This window comes from Sinocyclocheilus anshuiensis, unplaced genomic scaffold (genome assembly GCF_001515605.1).
Source record: "Sinocyclocheilus anshuiensis isolate Anshui unplaced genomic scaffold, SAMN03320099.WGS_v1.1 scaffold1079, whole genome shotgun sequence".
In the NCBI taxonomy this organism is placed as follows: domain Eukaryota; kingdom Metazoa; phylum Chordata; class Actinopteri; order Cypriniformes; family Cyprinidae; genus Sinocyclocheilus; species Sinocyclocheilus anshuiensis.
Window position 1 is genome coordinate 346410 of NW_015548207.1, and position 7257 is coordinate 353666.

At 36.0% G+C, this 7257-nt stretch overlaps 1 pseudogene; it reads right to left on the reverse strand.

Moving 5' to 3' along the window:
- Positions 1-7257, reverse strand: part of LOC107653527 (DNA annealing helicase and endonuclease ZRANB3-like) — a 67936-nt pseudogene that overhangs the window by 34663 nt on the left and 26016 nt on the right.

A 7257-nucleotide genomic window follows, 5' to 3' on the forward strand; every position in this document is an offset into this window, starting at 1 on the left:
AAAACCTTCTCCAGAGTGCTCAGGACTTCAGACTGGGCCGAAGGTTTACCTTCCAACAAGACTATGACCCTAAGCACACAGCTAAAATAATGAAGGAGTGGCTTCACAACAACTCTGTGACTGTTCTTGAATGGCCCAGCCAGAGCCCTGACTTAAACCCAATTGAGCATCTCTGGAGAGACCTAAAAATGGCTGTCCACCAACGTTTACCATCCAACCTGACAGAACTGGAGAGGATCTGCAAGGAGGAATGGCAGAGGATCCCCAAATCCAGGTGTGAAAAACTTGTTGCATCTTTCCCAAAAAGACTCATGGCTGTATTAGATCAAAAGGGTGCTTCTACTAAATACTGAGCAAAGGGTCTGAATACTTAGGACCATGTGATATTTCAGTTTTTCTTTTTTAATAAATCTGCAAAAATGTCAACGATTCTGTGTTTTTCTGTCAATATGGGGTGCTGTGTGTACATTAATGAGGAAAAAAAATTAACAAATGATTTTAGCAAATGGCTGCAATATAACAAAGAGTGAAAAATTGAAGGGGGTCTGAATACTTTCCGTACCCACTGTATATATATAGATAGACAGACAGATACTGTAGATTGAGAAATATTATACAAAAACCGATTGAGGGGTGTCACGTGACGTGATGTGTGGCCAAGTGTGTCCCATACTCTGAATTTGTGCTCTGCATTTAACTCATTCAAGTGCGCGCACACACACACATACAGCAGCGAGTAGTGAACACACACACACTGTGAACACACACCCGGAGCAGTAGGCTCCATTTTTGCTGCAGCGCTCAGGGAGCAGTTGGGGGTTCTGTACGTTTACACTAGTGTGTTTTTGTTTTAAAACGCATAACGTTTGCTACGGTTACGCCTGTCGTTTACACTACTCAGGCGTTTTCTTCCCTCGAAAACTGAGACTTTCGAAAATGCTGCAGACCCCGTTTTAGTAGCTTCGGGGTTGCGTTTCAGTGTAAACGGACCAAAACGGAGACTTTTGAAAACGATGGCATGGCTGCCCACATTCGCTCTGCGTATCCTTGATGACCGTATAAACATCAACATCATGCTCATTGTTGTACCTACATGAATGGTCATGTGACATGCATTTTCGGTTGTGAAGTGTGGATGGAGAACGTTTCTGAAACGCAGTGAAAACGCCATTTAATGCCATTTTAAAACGAAAACGCACTAGTGTAAACAGGGCCACAGGCATAATATACCGGTATTGGCGATAATCGTTATATTTAAATAATGAAATATCGTTATAGTGTTATTTAGGGGTGTCGTAATATACTGGTATTGGCGATATTCGAAAATGAATAGTACACATACGATAACATGACGCATAATAATCCAATGCCATTTTGGAGCGTTGAACTCTCACGTGCGATTTGTTTCATTCATACTTTTTCATTCCCTCGCGCAGAAAATCCACAAGCGAGACTCATGGGAGTAATAAAACAAATGACTTTCCAGGAAATCCCTTATATGGACAAAGGCATCCAACTGTCGCTGTAGCTGAATAAAATGCAGCAAGAAATATTTTGTATGATGAATCATGATGAGAATCAGCACACGATTATAACAGTATATGGTTTGTCTGTTATTCAAGCCATCTCGGGTATTTTCATATGGATAATGTATATTTATTTTGCAATGCTAATCGACATGGCCTTTATAACTGAATAGAATACTATAAAACAAGAATCGGTTCATAGAAGGAAGTTATTTCAAACACTCGATTGACACTATAATGCAAGCTTGGAGTAAAAATATGTAGTTATTAGGGTTGGGCCAATAGACGATGCCATCGTCCATCGCCGATGGCTGACAGACATCACGATGTTAAGCTGATTTTTTTTTTTCTTGTAGTGTAGGCCTATATATTAATAAAAACATCAAAAACATGAAGAATAATTCTCAAAAAGCTATAATATAATTTAAACTTAAAATTTAGGAAGAAATAATTAAAAACGAATTATTTCTATGCTTATTGTCATTTATTTGTGCTTTTTTTCCCTCTTGTTTTTACATTGTGTTAATTTCGTTAATGAAAACTATGACGAAAAATGTTACTATGACTAAAACGAAGACAATGACGAGACAACAATTAGGTCAATAAACGATATCTGTGACTATATCAACATGCAATATCGTTGACGATAAAAGACGAGACTAAAATGTATTCTAAAAAATAAAAACTACACAATCGCTTTTTATTTTCATAGGGAAAAAAAGGAGACAAAATATTATTGCGGACTGCTGTACATGCCTCTACTACGCGAGTTTTCATGTGTGCATAGTTCAAAATCCCCAAATCAGAGCTTCACTGTTAAAAGGATACATTTTCTGCCCGGTGTTTCACTTAATTTTTGCAATCTGGCAACCATACACACGTGCTCGTTCTTGATAGCGGAAGCGCCGACGATGATCTGAAAACACGGACAAGCAAGTAAGCTGGAGTTTAGCGATCTCCATGTGAGATGTTTGGCTTAAATGAAAGTGTCATTCAGTTAGTCTGTGTTCTGTCATGAGATCTCGACTATATTGTTTGCAATTGTGGTTGCTGAATAAATGCACTTACTCAACCACTGTTGTTTAAATGAATGAAACATTATTGCAATTTGGAATTACTCTTAAGAATTTTACTGTTATAATTTTGTTTGTTTTTGCCAGTTTTCATAATGTAGACAGGGAGAGTGCATATCTAAGTCTTTGATATTAATTTATATATTAAATAGCCTGTAATAAATCATTACACTATAGATGAGGTCAAATGAACCATGTGTATGAGTCCACATTCTGATGGTTTGTGATTATTGGTGAAAGTGCAATTCCTGAAATGTAAAAATACGTATCTCAAATGACAACAATCATTGCGATTTTATAATTTTGAGCAAAAATAACTTTATCAGTTTAACCATTATACAGCATGGTGAAAATGTGACAAGTTTTCATTGTTTAAACTAGACTAAAATGCTCAAACATTTAGTCGACTAAAACTTGACTAAACAAAAACAAGACAAGGTTGACTAAATAAGATGACTAAAAAGTACATTTGACACAGGACTGAGACTATTTCAAAAGACAAAAGACTAAGACTAAATAAAAAATGGCTAACAAAATTAACGCTATTTTTACAGTATATTCTGACCTGTGAAGTACTTTGTGCTGTATTGTATGAAAGGTGCAAATAAATATACAAATTTTTTTATTACACAATACTTTCACTTAACTCATTTAGCTGTAGTTAATACAATTTGTTTCACATCTAGACGAAACGAAAACCAACCAAACGTCAACACACAGAATCACAAACACCTTTCCCAACCGAAATAACCAAACAACTGGCACCTCATGCTTGCTTTGCCGAACATCTAGCGTTTTTCTAGTGTTTGTAAATATAAATATGTAAACTGGGCAGCGAGGGTCAGCTAGTGAACGAGATGCGGGGTGTGTGTTTGCTCTGCCCAACTGTTCGTTAAAACACAGGTCGTTAATTTTAAAAGTTATCTGGCGAACTTTGGGTTATGGAAAGAACATAGAGAGCATGTGTGTGTGTGTGTGTGTGTGTGTGTGTGTGTGCGGGTGTGCTGACAGCAGATGATTTATGTGGTCCTACAGCAGGTGAGCTGCTCTTTGTGTTTCTGAAATCTGACACACACACTCAAAACTTGCTGTACAAGCACTCCTGCCCACACACACTCATTACTTGCAGAGAGAGACAGCCAGACGAAATAATCGCAAGGAAAACGAGAGCCTGCAAGATACATAGAGGGGGGAAAAACGGCTTTATCTTCAGACAGACTGAAGGCTTCTCACACATTGCTGCCCTGGTCCACAGAAAGTTCACTTGAAACTGAAATAACGGGAGGAACGAGCACCTCTTGACATTTTTTCTTTTTCTTTTTAGACGACACAGCAATTATAAGCCGAGGCTCGTTAAACGCGACGGCTTGGAACAGAATGTGATGATTACTAATGTCCATTCCTTTCTGAATAACATGCTGGCAGCTCGCTCGGCTGCCAAAGGGGGAAAAAAAGATGTGGAAATAAAAGAGAGTGATCAGAGACAAGTGAGATGAAATGATAATTTGTGTTAATCGGATACTATTGCCTAGCAACAGGCACGGGGCGGTTGTACTGGGGTAAATCACTATATTTAACTGCTTTTGTTCTGTTAGTTCAGAACAAGTGATGGGAAAAAAAAGTGTAAAGAGGAGAGAGAAATAGAAAATACAGAAAATGTACTTGGAGAGGATCATATCGATGCCATTTATAACAAGAAACTGCTAATTGTGTTTGTTTTTTGGTGTTTTTTTTATGTAACATTGCTGTTTTCTTTTTTTTTTATTTAAAGGTTTTCCCTTCTAAGTATTAATTTAATTTAATTACTAGTAAAATGAATTTAATAAATTAAATTAATATTGATTTTTTTATGCAAGCTTTCTTATTTTTAGATTAATGTATTAATTGAATTACTAGTAAAATTTATGTAGAAATAAAAAAATATATAAATATAAATTAGAATTATTTTCATGTAATCATTAGTGTTTTTGTTTTGTTTTATTCAAGTATTTTTATTTAACTTTTTAATTTTTCAATTGTACTGTGTTTTACAGTATTATTGATTTACTGAAATTAATGAATGAATGTAAAAAATCCACTTATAAATTATGTAAAAATACTTGTTTTTGTAATCATTATTGTTTTTAAGTATTTTTTATATAGAATTATTATTGATCAACAATGTAATAATTTGCTATAATAATAATAATAATACTAATAAATAATAAAGTAAAACACTGTGTTAGCATGGTACATTAAAAAAAAAAAAAAAACGGTACTGACCATGGTAACCATATGCTTATATTCTGAACTGTGAAGCTGCCTGGAAACGTTCACAGCATACCTTGGCAGCATCTTTGGGAAGGTCGAAGGGAATTCGTTGGCGTATTTTGGGTGGTAGTTGAGTCAGCACCTGATTTTTGAGTCTACGAATCATAATCTCGCTCAGACGCTGGTGTAACTCGTGTAAATGAGACGCTCCGTGACAGTCCCACTGCCGTCTGGCCCCGAAAAACCTGCACAAGAAAACAGACATTTCACTCATTCATAAAACACACTTTTGCTGTATATCTTCCTCATTTCACCAAAATCCTCAGCTATTTCACCTATTATCATTGTAATGAGACCTTTTCTGTCTTAAATGTGTGTGTGCATGTGTGAGAGATTTAATTATGATTGTTTTATATTTACTGCCACATATACGAATGATTGACAGGAATCTGTGTGCACGCTTTCTAGTCTTTTCCTCTGTAGATTAATTTGTACTCTGAGACCCTTGTGTGAATCGCTGTCGTTTCATTTCTCTGCTGTAGACTTGATAAGAAGAACACAGGAACAAAACTCTCAGATGTTCTGAACACCACTCATCTTCATGACACAACTCATATCTGAGCTTCACATGAATGCTGCCGCACACACACAAGCAAATTAGCTCTGCACCAAACCCTAGTCAGCTGTCTACCTACAAAGCATTCTAAGGGATTATAGACTTGTGTTACGAATGTAAAATGTATATTTAACAGAGTAAATAATCCCAGAATGCATTGCAATGAGCTTAGTTGGGGGAAAAAGATGGTGGACAAGCAAATTTCATGAAATACTGAAAAATATCAATGAAAATGCTTAAATATAATAAAAATGTTACTATTTCACACAATATTTGTGTGTGAATATCAGGAATTTTTGACATGGAAAATGGAAAACTGCAGAGAAATCCGCTCTGCTTGTAAGAATGGGTTTGCAAACCATTTGCAGAAAAAATTTGCTCTGTTCACAAGAATGGTTTTGCGAACAATTTGCAGACAAATTCATTCTGCTTGTAAGAGTTTTTTTTTCTCAACAATTCGAGAAATTCACTCTGCTTATAAGAATGGTTTTTGCGAACAATTTGCAGACAATTTGCTCCTAAGAATGGTTTTACGAACATTTTGCATAAATTTGATCTGCTCATGATAATGGTTTTGCGAACTATTTGCAGACATCTGCAGTGCTCCTAAGAATTGTTTTACGAACGTTTTTCACAAATTAATTCCGCATGTCAGGATGCTGAGAAATTTGCTTTGCTCGTAAGAATGGTTTTACAAAAAATATTTCTTTGTATTTCTCCCAGCATCTAAAATGACAACTTCCTCAAGTTGCCTGAGGAATAAATAACAATAACAAAACAGTAACGTTAAATAAAGAAATTAGTGCAAAACAACTTGTCTTAGACTTCTAATTAAATAAATATAGCAATTTTTAGTGTTAAACTTTTGTATGTACTTAAACTGCTTGCCATTGATGCTTTTTATTAAATTGACATTTGAATGCTGTATTGTACATTAATGGCTCGTTTCCACTGAGCGGTACGGTACAGTTCGGTTCAGTACGGTACGATTCGGTACAGGCAACTCTGAACAGGCTTGCGTTTCCACTGCCAATAGTACCCTTCTTGATAGGCGTGGTGTAGGCTATGCCGGAAAGTAGCGATCGACAATGAACCGCGACAATAAGCACAACTCTGCCTCTTTTTGTTAAATGTCAGTTTTAATGAACAATAATAGCCATTATAAAAGTATAAGTACAAAGTATAAGAGGCTTATATAAGAGGAAATAAAGACAAAAGCAAACAGTTCAGTCAAACGTATGCTACAAAATCAGTGCTGTACTACGGTAAAGTTCAAAATAAATATATAAAGTTAAACATAACTTTGTGCTCAGCCAAAACGATATGACCAGGAATAAATAATAGATTCATGAGACCACGAACGCCTGTTAAATATAGCCTACCCAAAACCTTAATAAATAGTATTAAAAAAAAATATATATATATATATATATATATATATATATATATATAGCCTACCCAAAACTAATTGTATCTCATGTTTCACTACAGAGACATCAGAGCCAGCGGCAAATGTCAGAAGGACTAGCCGAGCTAAGGCTGCTCTATGCGGATACATGAGCACTGAGCGCCTGCTGATCGCCGAAATCGGCATAGCAAATTTTCAAACAGGCGCTATATTTATAAATAAACCGCAGATTTGAGTTTTAAACAATTACATTCTTGCCTGAAAAACCCTTAAAACTACATTTCATGACACAGTAACAGTACTATTTAGCAGTGGCAGCTCGTCGGGGGAGGCAGGGGAGGCACAGCTTCCCCATAATTTTGAGGTGAAAATGGGAGGAGGACG